Below are 13441 nucleotides of genomic sequence, written 5' to 3' on the forward strand. Positions count from 1 at the left end.
AATCGCATAATTTTTAATTAAAATTATCAAAAATGGAAAATTGTTCAAGCAAATTATTCTTATTTATTTTTTAGCGAAAGAGAAAAAAGGTTCTATTAGTATTTGAACTATGTTCGATAAGGGAATTTTTCTTCTTCAATCATTATTATTGAATGTCTACGATGGAGATCAATTGGTGAGTTTAATAGGTCATGCACCAAATATGTTTGCACATGAATTCGATGAATTTTGCTAAAGTTTGGAAACTCAGGTGTTGAGTGTGTCTTTTTTTCTCCACTTTTTTATGAGTTCAGTTGGGTCATCATTGTATTTCAAGTTTGTTTTTTATTCTATTTTCCTTGTAATTTTAACACTGATTAAATATGTATTTCATTGGTTTTTCTTTCTCACCACATTTTCTTCTTGCGGTACCAGAAGTACCAATAGGAACCTGTCCTATGAGAAGAATAGGAATATACAAAAATACAATACTACAATCTCTAATTTTATCGAATTGTTTACTGTAGTAGTTTTGTATTTTGTTCACTACGAAAACGACATTTTATTTTATTTTTTTATACATTCGTATTCATTATGAAAGATTAAAATTAATATCGTTTTGAGAACACATGAAAAAGGATTAGTTTCATCTAAGAAAACAGTGCTTTTCGCCAGTGGCTTATGTATATATGTTTTTGTTGCTATGTCCGCTTCTACAGTTGTTGATTATAATATTATACAGGTACAAAATGTGTTTATCTCATTCGAAACGACTAACTTTTTTAAACGAAATATAAAATAACATAGTCGTCAGCTGAAAAATTTGAATACACCCAAAATAACTGGCGTCATTTTCTACTTTTAAATCTTCTTTCGTAAACAAGTGAATTCTGCCACGGTGTAGAAATAAAAAGACTATATTATATTTAAAGCAATTGTAAAAGGTCGAATTCTATTCCTTGAAAAAGAAAGTCTTTCAAACAAAACTTTCATTTAACATGAAATTTTGTAGTTGTAACACATCTAATGTAAAGATATCTATGAACCTGTCAATATTCACTTCATTGTTTGAAGTGAATATTTTGAAGTAAAAATTGTATATTGAAAATGTATCTACCCAAGCGACATACATTCGTTACTCCGTAATGCTATGGCATGCGAATCAAAGTATGCGAAATAAGAATAACGAATTTGCATGCGTATTATATATGTATGCATCATGCGGCAGCGTACGCACGCTTGAATCCGGATCTTCCGGAGATCTTACGCATCTATCCTATCCAAAAATCATTGTATGCGAATATGTGTTTTCACACAATATAGTAACCCTATCGAATTCGCAGGAGCTCTCTGTATAAACATATACTATGTTATATACGGTAGACTGTTAATGGGGTTCAATCACATTTCTGCTGATGCTTTAGTTGCTATTCATGCTGTTTTATCTACAGTCTGGTTCTAGTTGCTGAGAATGCGTCTTTTCCGAATGCCTTTTACTTCGATCGAGTTAAATTCGAATGTGCTACAGTAATTTTGTTGTAGTAACGCTGCCACCCGACTCCCTAAATTGTTCGCTGGTCCATACAATGTTTTGTATTCTCTGTGTTACAATAGATAACACATATGTATGGCATACACTTTTGCTCCCAAAAGACACATTATTCATTTGAGTTGGTGCTGTTGCTGCTGCCGTCACTACCACCATTACCGTTGTTTTTATTCTTGCTGCAGATTTGAAATTTTTAATACATTCACGTAAATGATATTTGTTCACTCTTATTTTTTACATCATTGAGAATGCCAAATTTTTCGTATTATGTGCATAAGGACTCATTTCCATACATAAAAAATGTAAACAATAAAAAAATAAATTAATATAAGAGAACATGTGTGAGAATCAAACGAAATGCACGTACCTAAACACAACATTAAATACGGTGCATCTTATATGATTTGCCTTCGATCGCGATAAATGTCTCATCAATCCCACTTAAATATCTGAAGAAACTATTAATCCTTTCTCAAAACATATCACAACTGCACATCGATTCTGATAATATTGTTTACATGGGAAAGAAGCATAAAGTCATATCAACTGTTGAAATGAATGATTGTTAACAAATTGACATTTATCGCTTTATAATAAAGGCATTATGAGATAAAAAAGAATATATGTAAGTGTGTCAGTCAGTCGGACCAATTTTTGTTTTTATTTTTTTTTTTGTTTTACGAGCGAAACAATATGCAAAAACAATCCAAACTTTAGATTGTCTATTTTATTTTTACTATGTCTGAAATACATTCAATTTTCAACTTCCAACTTTCATGGTATAGTTTATGATGGTGAATTAAATGTTTTTTCGCTCTGTCTATTCTTTTATTTCTTTGATTCAGTGAAGACCCTCACTGATGTTGAAAAGAATTTGTTGTTTTTGTTTTGTATGCGAACCTTCCAATTTTTTTTCTTTATACATAGAAAAAGGCAAATGATGAAGTGATTGAAAAAAAGTGCAAGCAAATATAAACGGAAAAGTTTTATAACTTTACTTTTTCTCTTGGGTTTTTCTTTTAGCTACGGTGCCTTCTGTTGTTATTGTTTTGAATTTGATTGTCCTATTAAGTTTATCATGACTTGCTTAGATAGCGCGGGCGTTTACAAATTTATATGTTGATTTCAATTCTTATTTTGTTTACATTCAACACTTTCCTTTGCTGTATAAGGACAAAAAACTAATCAATACATTTTGATAAATATTTACTGTGAAGAACAATAAAATAAAACTATTTGGGTGTCTTCGCAGTCCCCAAACAGCCATCAACCAATTCTCAAAATAATTGTATAAACTATATATATTTTGAAAAAAAAATATGCTATTAATTTTTCTAAAAAATGGACTGTAATGCCAATATTTTGTAAAAATAATGAACTCGAAATAGAACTTTATTCCATATATCATATGATATCAATTCCAATTCAGAGCCGGTGACGACGAGTATCATTGGATGAGGGATAGACTGTGTAAAAACAAACATAAATCGCTCCAAGCTTCATTTTCTTAATGAGGAATTTTTAATTTAATTTCTTCCCCTGTTTACATTAGTTCGATTCCATTTTACTTTGCTCCATGTGCTTTGATGCCAGTATATGAGCTCGTTGCAAAAAATGAGGGAACCGTGTTCGGTGCGTCGAACCTTCTCTTTATAATGGTTTCACACCTCTCTTTCACAGAGAGAAGAAATTGCGAAGAGGCACAACGTCAAAAGTAATAGTACTAAAACAAAAACAATGACAAAAAATAAAAAAGAACCGAAGATACTATTTGACTACTCATTCCCCACAGCAATGGATTATTAGATTTTTCTACTGCACTCGGCTGAAAAGTTTTGATATTGCTGCTGATGCGTGTATTTTAGTAAAACGACATTGCATCGATATAAACACTAAACAGTGCCCTTTATCCGAAATATATATATTTTTTAAACTAAGCTTGTGGAAATACAAGGGAGTGAGTGAGTGTACGATGCCTAACATCACATTTAAAAGTCCAAGCGAAAGGAATATTTTACACTTTTACTCAAAACTCAACAATAGATGCCGTCAATCACACAATTTCTATAAGAATATCAAACAGAATAACAACATCATCATTAATGAGGCGAATAAAATTTAAGCTGTGTAACCATGGCCTGGAAATGCCTATGTAATTTACATATAAACGAGTGAGACTCAAACATGTTCTTCTTTTTCCATCAAATATACCAGTGGCGCCACCAATTTTACATATAAGCGCATACAAAATTTTCAATATGGCTGCGCCCATGAGAGAGAAAATTTCGTCTCATTCATTTCCGCCCCATGTGTGTAACTATTACACACCGTAAGCAGCAACAAAAAATTGCATTAATATTATCAAATAGTATTTAAGGTGAAATTCAATCAAACATCAGTTTTGTCAAATAATTCACATAAGTAAGTTGCATTTTGTAAGCACATTGATTATTGACAATTCAAGAATGTCGTTTATTGACAATGCCTAGCATATTGATGCACAAGACATCAATCAAGTCGCAATCAAATGAATCAAAGGTGAACGCCGTATCGTGTAGATGGACACCCTTTTTCTAAATTGGGATGACTTTTGGAGACTAATAATTGAAAATCGACAAATAAAACGTAAGAAGAAGAGAAAGAAACGAGTCAAATATGTAACGAATTTTCCAGGCAAAACCATCCAAAATGAAACCAATTTGGAAATCTGCATCCAGTTTTTCAATGGATCAGTTCAACATAATGATATAAAACATTTCTTTCGGGTGTGAAACATTTTTCTTCTAAATTATTTTGTTCAAGTCTTATCTTCTGAACATTTGAGTGTAGAAATTGGCAATATTGAAAGTATTGTACTGTACTTTTTACTACTCACCAAATTTTGGACCGTTTATGGATTATTTTATGTACAGGGTATTTAATGTGGCATTATATATCTCTTGCATATTCTATGGCCATAAATACATATCAAACTAATAATGAAGGAAATGGCTTAAGGCTATATAACGCTACGTTCAGACAATTAAAACCTGTATTTAAATTGACAAGAAAAAAATACTATAGAGATAGCCGTACGTAGAGGCCGTCAACGCCAAAAGTGGCAGGATCTAACAAAAGTTCATTTAAAACATCAATTGGTGGGCCATTTTATTTATTGACCGAACTTTGGCACAATCAGAGATACACAAAACCTTCCGTCCAAAACTTTCTGATTGAAATGTGAGTACGTTAAAAAAATCAAAATCAGTCTAATATACTTTGTTCGCCTCAAAATCCGCCGAGACGTCTCAGGAGCATCCAAAATCATTCTATTTCGTTAAAAAAAACTCTTTTATAGAAATATGTATTCGCTAGCTATTCTCTTTCACACGAAGGAAATCTAAGACACGTTCCATTCTCAGTCAAGTCTAGTACAGCTGAAGCCAAAACAACACTATGCTTTCTTTTCCATCGTTGTCTTTGTTGGCTGGCTAGCTTGTTGGCTGGTTGATTGGTTGGTTGCTTATTCGCCCGTTCATCCTATCGCTTTGCCAATATTCACTATTTTTCTTCGCTGTGTGTTTTAGCTGTTTTCTTCGTCACTTGTTTTTCTTGTGTTGCCTCGTTTCTTCGGTTTTTCATTTACTCTCCGATTCACATGCCGGGGTGTTTTTCTTCAGAATTTCATTTTTCCTTCGACGCCAACTTGTACAATTTCCATCGTCGTCGTTTTTGTCTATCGCCAATGTGCGTACGACAACAAAGAACGTTGTGTATTATACACGATATTTTCTTTTCGTCTTTTTTAAGTTTCAGTTTTGCCTATCACTTTCATACGTTACTTCATTTGCTGCGTCGCACACCGTGTCCGTCTCAAAATTCTCTCTTGAATCACACCACCACACCATCGCGCCATCACATCGGTGCATCTATCCTTCCCTTCACAATTCGCTTTTGTCGCTCCATAACCAATAGTAATTTTCACTCGATCCATTAGCATTCACAAAAAATGCGATTTTTCATGACGAACGAAAAATGTCGATGGCCCATAAAAGATAGCAATAAAATTCAAAGCAACCAGATCGAGACAATAAAACTACATTGGATTTTTTTGGCGAATGCGTGGTCCGATTTAAGTCATTCAAAATTCAGTTGGTTAAGAAAAAAAAAAGCAATTTTTTGGTGTAAATTTCATGTAAATCGACCAATTGCTTCGGTGTAAATCGATGAGTTTTTCTAAAAACAATTTTATGGAAAAATTCTCTCATGAATTTGGTACTTTATGGCGCGTTCGCACCATCAAGTTTCCGTTCCGACTGTAGATATCCGACCGTGTGCACGAATTATGATTATTTGTGGGATGAATTTTCTTCTGCTTATCTGAAATAGCATGCAGCCTGTTATATTTATAGTTATGTTCGAATATATAGGAAAATGGATGGATGTATGTAACGACTTAAACTACTATTGAAGGAAAATAGACGATGATGACGACGACGACGACGAGAGTAAAACACAACAGTGATGTGAGTCTACGTTCATTGTTTTTGGGAACCACACGTTGCTTCTGGTAAGGCTCGCAATTTTTTCTCTCATAAATTTTTCTCTTTTTCATTCGTGCGAGCATTCTAGCTAGCATATCAGATAGATGTTCTATTTGGTTGTTTGTGTAGCTGCCTCGATGGCAAAACTGAAAGTGCTTCCCATAAGCCATGCACTCACATTGAGTAGATGGGGTTTTATTTTACTTCGCTTTTTCCCCCGTGTAGTGTTCATGACGTTTTTCTCTTCTCTCAGCTTTTGGTTGTGTATCAAATTTTGTGAAATATATATATATATATTGTACATACACACAAAACATGAGAAGAACATTCAAAGTTGGATTCGATGTTTTAGTCGACATTCTTTCGCGCTAAGCGCATACAGCATATAGCAGCAGCAGCAGCAGCAGCAGTTTATTCGTTACGTTGCAAAATGGTATCGCATTCAATGCTCGGTGTGTCTGTGTTGTTCGGTCTTATTCTCTCATATACAGATTATATTGATGTGAAGATTGTATTGCATTTACATTTATTGTGCGTATCTATAAAACTTCCAAGCCGTGAATATATCTGAGCATTGAAAATAAGCACAGACTGCGATGATAAGGCAACAAGAAGAAGCAAGTGCACTAGTGCATATAGGCCATGTTCATACACAGAGCTGTCAACGAACAATTCGTTCATTCGTATTCAGCTTTTAAAAATATTTCTTCCTTCGTACAAAAAGAATAAAACATTTTTATTTTATAAATATTTGATTTGTAAAAAGCGAAGCAATAAGTAATTGTAAAAGAATGCGCGCACTGATTAATAACTTTTAGATGATAATGATTTTTAACTGTATTTTCATTTGTCAGTAAAGAAAATCAAACATTGTTGTGGCTAAAAGTTTTAACATATAGGGGCATAAAAGACCACCAGAAACCTCGTTAAGCGAGACAACTCCGAAATTCATTAATCACAAAATCAACCGAAATACTCTACAGTAAGAAAATTATTTATTATACTTGTTGTACAAAATTATTTGTATCTTTGCACTACGAAAACTTTCATACATCTACAAAAATCTGTATATTCTACAAAACTTTTACAGAGTTTACATCTTCAAAAATCCAATTGAGTCAACAAATTCCACCTGTTCCGATTTCTGTGAAATTTCTCATTTCGAATTTCAATATGTACAAGTGAGAGTCTGACAAGGCTGCTGCTCGCATGTCTCAAAATAAAGAAAATTGTTCGTAATTTTTCGATTTATTCAAATCTTTTATAATGTTCACCTTTTCATAAAATCCTTACATACCAGTTAATTGGAACTTAATCTTCAAAATTCAAAGAACTACTTTTTTTCGAATTCAATTTATAATATTTTTTAGCACAATTAGTAAAAAAGTTTCCAAGTTTCGATTAATTATGTATTAAGATAATAAATAAATTATAAACTGTAATATAACAGCGTCTCGATGGACTATGTATTGAACAGATTTTTTGGAAATTTTTAATTTTCACTAAAATTTGTTCATGTATAATTGATTGAAATTTCCATAACCTACATGCATTAGAACCTATATATCATAGCCCCTTGGTCACAGTTTGCCTCACACAGGGAAGAAATATCCAAAACATAAAAGTTTACTTTTACATTTGAGTAAAGTACTCTTTTTCTGAGAATCATCAGAAAAATAAAGTGTCTCGCATTATTTCAATGTGTCGTAACGATTAAAGGAATTTCAGTCTTTTAAATGTTTTTAACTTTTACAATAACAATTTTCATTTAAGTAAACTCAGAAGAATAAAGAATTTTATTTTTACATCAGAAAGCCTACATTTATTATAAACGTTAATTCCAGCCACTTTACGCTGTATATGTCTCTTATACACATACTAACACACAAAACAGTTTTTAGTAATTTGATTACATGATCTTGAAATAATATTCAAAACTGTGTTCGTTCCAATATAAAATGTATATGATAACAAATTTTTGTGAAGAAAGATCTCTGGTGGGGGTATTTTTCTTAAAAAGAAATTTCAAAAAATTAAATAAATAGCGCTCATCAAATAATGACATTAGAAATTGTCTGTTTGAATGCAATTCTTAGAAGATAGAGGTTTTGATTCTCTGCTTTTTGTTTTTTTTTTCTCAGAAAAGGCACCCTTTGAGGCACAAATTTCGCACTGCATACAGATATAGACATAGTCAGAGATTTTGTTAAACATCCTTATTCTGAAATTTATTAAAACCAATACACTATTGACTTTTTTTAACCTCATATATGGAGTATGATCTTGAACACTTAAAATTTCAAACCAAAATTATATCTTAAATCGTTTGCTATTGAAATTTTGTTTTCTTTTCTTTTCTTCATTCTTTGACCCTTGTCAAGTTTGACACGAAGTGTCCTCCATTGTACGAATATGAAATAATGTTTGTAATTTTACACACCGCCATATATGTATGCGTTTATATAAATCAGCATATTTTAATTTACCATATTTATATATACAGTATGTTTCATTATAGAGGCCGGTTGATTTAACCACAAAAAGTTTCAAATATCTTGAAAATATTTTTGGTGTCGCCAGATGGCACCCTAAGCTAATGCGCCAATTAACATTGACAGTTCTCAAATCACTACAGTGTTTGTTGTGCAACGAAAATATGGATTCGGAATATTTTCATAAGCGTTTTGAAGCGGTGTTTTTGCATTTACATCCAAAAGGACCAAAATGGTCAATAGTGAAGGTCGCAAAACACATTAAAAAGTCAAGAGAGTTCGTAACAAAGTGGATCCAGCAGTATAAGCACGAAAATTTTTTGAACGATCAGCCCAATTTTAAGCCAAACCGAGCCTCCTCGCCAAAGCAAGATAAGCGAATAGTTAATTTGTTCGACGAAAATCCAGGTATGTCGTTAAGCCAAGGTGTTGAACGGCTACGCCATCTTAAAATAGAGGTCTCGCGCTCCACACTCAAGAAAAGATTGGATGTTGCCGGTGTTCATTATCGCAGTACAATGAAGAAATCACTTTTGACAGAAAACCAGAAGAAAAACGCATTGACTGGGCAAAGCAAAATTCAACAAGAGATTGGAGCGAAGTTATATACACTGACGAGTCATTCTTTTGGCTGGTGAATAGCACTACCCATGCCTAGTCTAGAGCCGAAAAGAGAGTGATCGTTCGCACGGTAAAGCATCCGAAAAAGGTGCATGTTTATGGTTGCTTCTGTGAAGCTGGTTTTGGAAAGTTGACCATATTCACGGGCATTCTAAACGCCATGAGGATGAACCAACTTTATGCATCGACAGTGTTACCCACCGCCAAAAAGTTCTATGGCAACGGTAATTCGAATTGGCTTCTACTAGAAGATAATGATCCAAAACACAAGAGTCGTCTCTGCACCGCTTGGAAAGAGGAAAATAGAATAAAACAAATGGACTGGCCGCCACAGTCACCCGATTGCAATCAGATCGAAAATGTTTGGGCCATTATGAAGGCAAGTCTTCGTGGTAAAACACACCGCAATTTGAAGCAGCTCAGTTCATTCATTCAACGCCAGTGGAAAAATTTTCAACGCAAATATGCTGAAAATTTGAGCAAAAGTATGCCCAACAGATGTGACCGTGTGATCGAGAAAGAAGGAGAATGGATTAAATATTAATTTTTGGCGCCGTAGCTTAGATACTAAATAAAATGTATATAAGATAATTTTGTAAAACTCTTGAGTTTTATTATAAAAAATCAACCTCTCTCTATAATGAAACATACTGTATATTTTAATTTTCTCCAATTCATTCATGTTTCACCCAAAAACATTGCAACAATGGCATGCTGTATCTGAAACAAAATCATACAAAATACTATATGTTTACTCTGAATTAAAAGATGAAACTTAGTAGAAATCATTTTTTTCATATTAAAATATTCTCTCAAAGTTTCAACAAAATTAAGCCCAAAATAAAAAATCATTCCGAACAAAAGTTTTGAAAAATATAATTTAATTATACATATAAAAAGATCACGGATAATCAAAAAAATGTCCATACAAAATAAATGTTGATCAACCAAATAGACATTTTACGGTTATTGACAAATGGCAATGTAATCTGGAAAATCGCATTTGGTGCAAATAAAAAATTAATTTAAATAAGTAATTTTTATAACTACAAACACCATAATTAATAATTTCCATAGTAAATCATCAACAGGTTCCATCGTTATTTCTAAAAAACTATAAGTCTGAGTACACCATGATTACCTCTTAAAAAGTAATACACTCTTTTTGTATGATACATTGGTTTGTTGTTTTATTTTTGGTCATACTATTACATGAATGGATGGTCTAAATGGTTGGTATCTGTAATTGCTCAAATCGGCTGTTCTTTTTCTTTCATACCGTGCACCAGATGTGAAATATTGTTCTATCTTACCGAGAAAAAAATCTGAATATATTTAACAAACTTAAATAAAGAAATGAGCATGCAATAGTTTATGTTATGAAATCGAAACGTAAATTTTGCAATGAGCGGAGTGCGAGGAATGTTCCATCCATAAAATATATGCATTTGTTGTGTTCATTCTCTTTCTCTCGTTGAAGAAAATTGTGTCAACGTAACATCACATTTTATGACCAGAGCTACACCATTCATACATGAAGAAGATATGCTTTTCCTTGTTGTTGTTTTTTTTATTTTCTGAGTGGTGTCGCGTGAAGTGGGAAAACGTGGACAATAATGGCGTAAATAACAAAATCTATGTTATCAGCTGAAAAAAAGAAAACCTTAAAAAAGTGGACGAATATAAAAAATCATAAAAAGTGTATGGTACTGCATTTTAGTTTTGATAAAGAACGAGCGTTTTTATTACTGAGTTACTAATGCAAGACCATGTATATGTGAGCAGCGCCAGAAAATGTCATGAGTAGACACATTCATTGTTGTTAAAGTTCAAACGAGCCGAAGATTGTCAATAAAGTGATAAATAAATATGAATAGTAAAATGTTGTGTTTTTTTTCCTGGTATTGCAACCGACGCATATTTTCCAGTGTAGAAAAGCTAAGTAAGAAAACGAAAGCGAAAGTCAGTACAGTTGTTGTTTATGAAACACATAAATATGTCAACTGAAACAACTATGAAAAACATATATCCAAGTGATTAAGGATAAACTATATGTGAATAACAAACTAAGAATAAGAACTAAAACTATAAAAAAATATGAATGATCCATGTTCAAGCAATCAAAAAAGATTTCCCTGTTTACCGTACCTTCGATCATTGCATAGAATTCCTAGGTCTGAACCAATTGCACAAAAAAAACTCTAACAAAGAAATGGAAATAATTGAAAAAAGAAGAAAACGAATATTGGCAGTTTATTCAGTTAAAATGCAAATTCATGTACCTGGAGTTTATTTCGGGTAATTCGATTGTAAAAACTAATTTTATTACGCACCATTTTTCATTCTGTCTTATTGTTCAGTGTTTAGGTCTTGTTTTTACTACTTAAATTACACTTTGTTCACACTTTTACACTTTGACTTTTTCCTGATTTTCCTTCCACCATATTTTAAATCAATGATAAATTAGATTATAATGTATCCATTTATGGCACATGTACATGGAGTATGTAGTACATACTATGTACAATCTACATCATGTATTCATTTTTCTAAAACGAATAAATAAAAAAAAAGTAATTAGCGTAAATTTACAACAAATTCTTAATGAATTTTATTTTAAAAATAAATTAGAACCTTCAATTTTAATAAACACATAGCCAAGAAACACACATTTTATCAAATTAAAATTTATAAAAATCATATACACCAGAAATATTAAAATGAAACGAAAAAAAACTGATGTGCGTTCTATCTACTTATTATCAGTCATTGCTCGAATATCAAATGCAGATATGATTACGTTCACTGCAAGAACAACAACAGAAATGCTCAATGCAACATTATTTATTATATCAGCAGATTTTTGATGATCGACTTGATTAATATCGAAAATCAAACCCAAAATAATACAAACTATTGCTTGCAGAACCTGAAATAAAAAATAAACCATTATGATAACTTCTAAATTCAGTTTAATCTTTCACCTGTAAAACTATGGAAACAATTATCATGCACAGGAGCAGCGTATAAAATTCGTTTTGCTTCGAATTGAATAATACGTATGTTAGCTGTGCTGCATTTGCTGATAACAATGCCAAATCGAGCATTCCTTGTGCTAAAGTTTTTTTGGATGCGTAATTATTTGGATTCAAGTAGACTGGCTGCAGCCATATTCATAAATTAAGAAAAAACGTTAAAATTTAGTGATGCATGATTTGAAAGAAAAAAAATCACCAATATCGCATCTTGTTGATCTCTGGCTTTGCCGCTATTTGGTACATGGTCCACTTGGTTAAATTCCACACCGGAAATTTGATTAGTATTTTCGCTGCTCATTTTCACCTTTTTCTGACATTTAACAATACGTTTTTTAAATAACACCGTCTTCAGGACTTTGGAAACAATGACTTATATTTGTTCAGACAAAACTTCATTCAGTTTTTTGTGATAGCTATCATATTCTAACTGATAAACCTTATCGTTATCACAAACATGCCATATTTTGTACATTGGTGCAGTTTATTTATTTTTTCAGCATACAGCCCTTTTACGTCGGAACCAAAAAGTTCACAATATATTTTTTTGTTTTATTATTGATTAAAAAAATATTCTGATTGACAATGAAATTGAGCATCTTTTATTTTTAAAGTAGTCTTTAATTCTCTGTTTACATAATTCTTACAACTGCTGACTGCATATATGCATAGAAAATACATCTATGGAATGAATGTGGAATCTTTTACTAGTGTGGTGAATTTAGTGAAAAGTGGATGAAAAACATATTGATCAACTTATTCGCAAACTTCAATTTAATTTTTATTCTTTTGACCATTTCTATGAGATTTATTCATTACGAATTCAATGTGCTTAAAAACGTGATCAACCTAATATCAAATACTATTAAAGTATTTTTTTGGTCAATCATTCAAAACAGCTATGTTCAATTTCTTCGTCAACAAAATGTAAATAATCGGATCATCAATTTAATACGAATTTTGGCATCATATTTTTTTATTATTCACTCTTTTCATATCTTTTGTCAAAGCAATCGTTAAATCTTTCATCGCTCTCGTGCATACTCGTGTTACCAAAATTATCATATCCAGTCGGCCGTATCAGTGATGTAAATTATATAGATCGATGTGGATTTAAGAAATTCATAGTATATTGAATTTTAATCCGATATCGATACCAATAATAATCGAACTGAATGTAAGTCAAATAAAGTTTTTATGGCTTAAACAGACAGACCATGAAAAATATTTGCAATTTCTCTG

The 13441-nt window shown here is 32.0% G+C and overlaps 1 long non-coding RNA gene across 1 annotated transcript; it reads right to left on the reverse strand.

Annotated features, from left to right (window-relative positions):
• Positions 1–10294: 10294 nt before the first annotated feature.
• LOC116339253 lies at positions 10295–12547 on the reverse strand. The gene is made up of 7 exons (XR_004200971.1): positions 12399–12547; positions 12149–12325; positions 11799–12093; positions 11447–11713; positions 11313–11365; positions 10914–11102; positions 10295–10827 (listed from the first exon to the last, which is right to left on the reverse strand). It is a non-coding gene; the product is annotated as an uncharacterized LOC116339253 (long non-coding RNA).
• Between the last annotated feature and the right edge of the window lie 894 nt (positions 12548–13441).

The sequence above is a fragment of the Contarinia nasturtii genome, unplaced genomic scaffold, assembly GCF_009176525.2.
Source record: "Contarinia nasturtii isolate CC-2019 unplaced genomic scaffold, AAFC_CNas_1.1 Cnas_scaffold_493, whole genome shotgun sequence".
Taxonomy (NCBI): Eukaryota; Metazoa; Arthropoda; class Insecta; order Diptera; family Cecidomyiidae; genus Contarinia; species Contarinia nasturtii.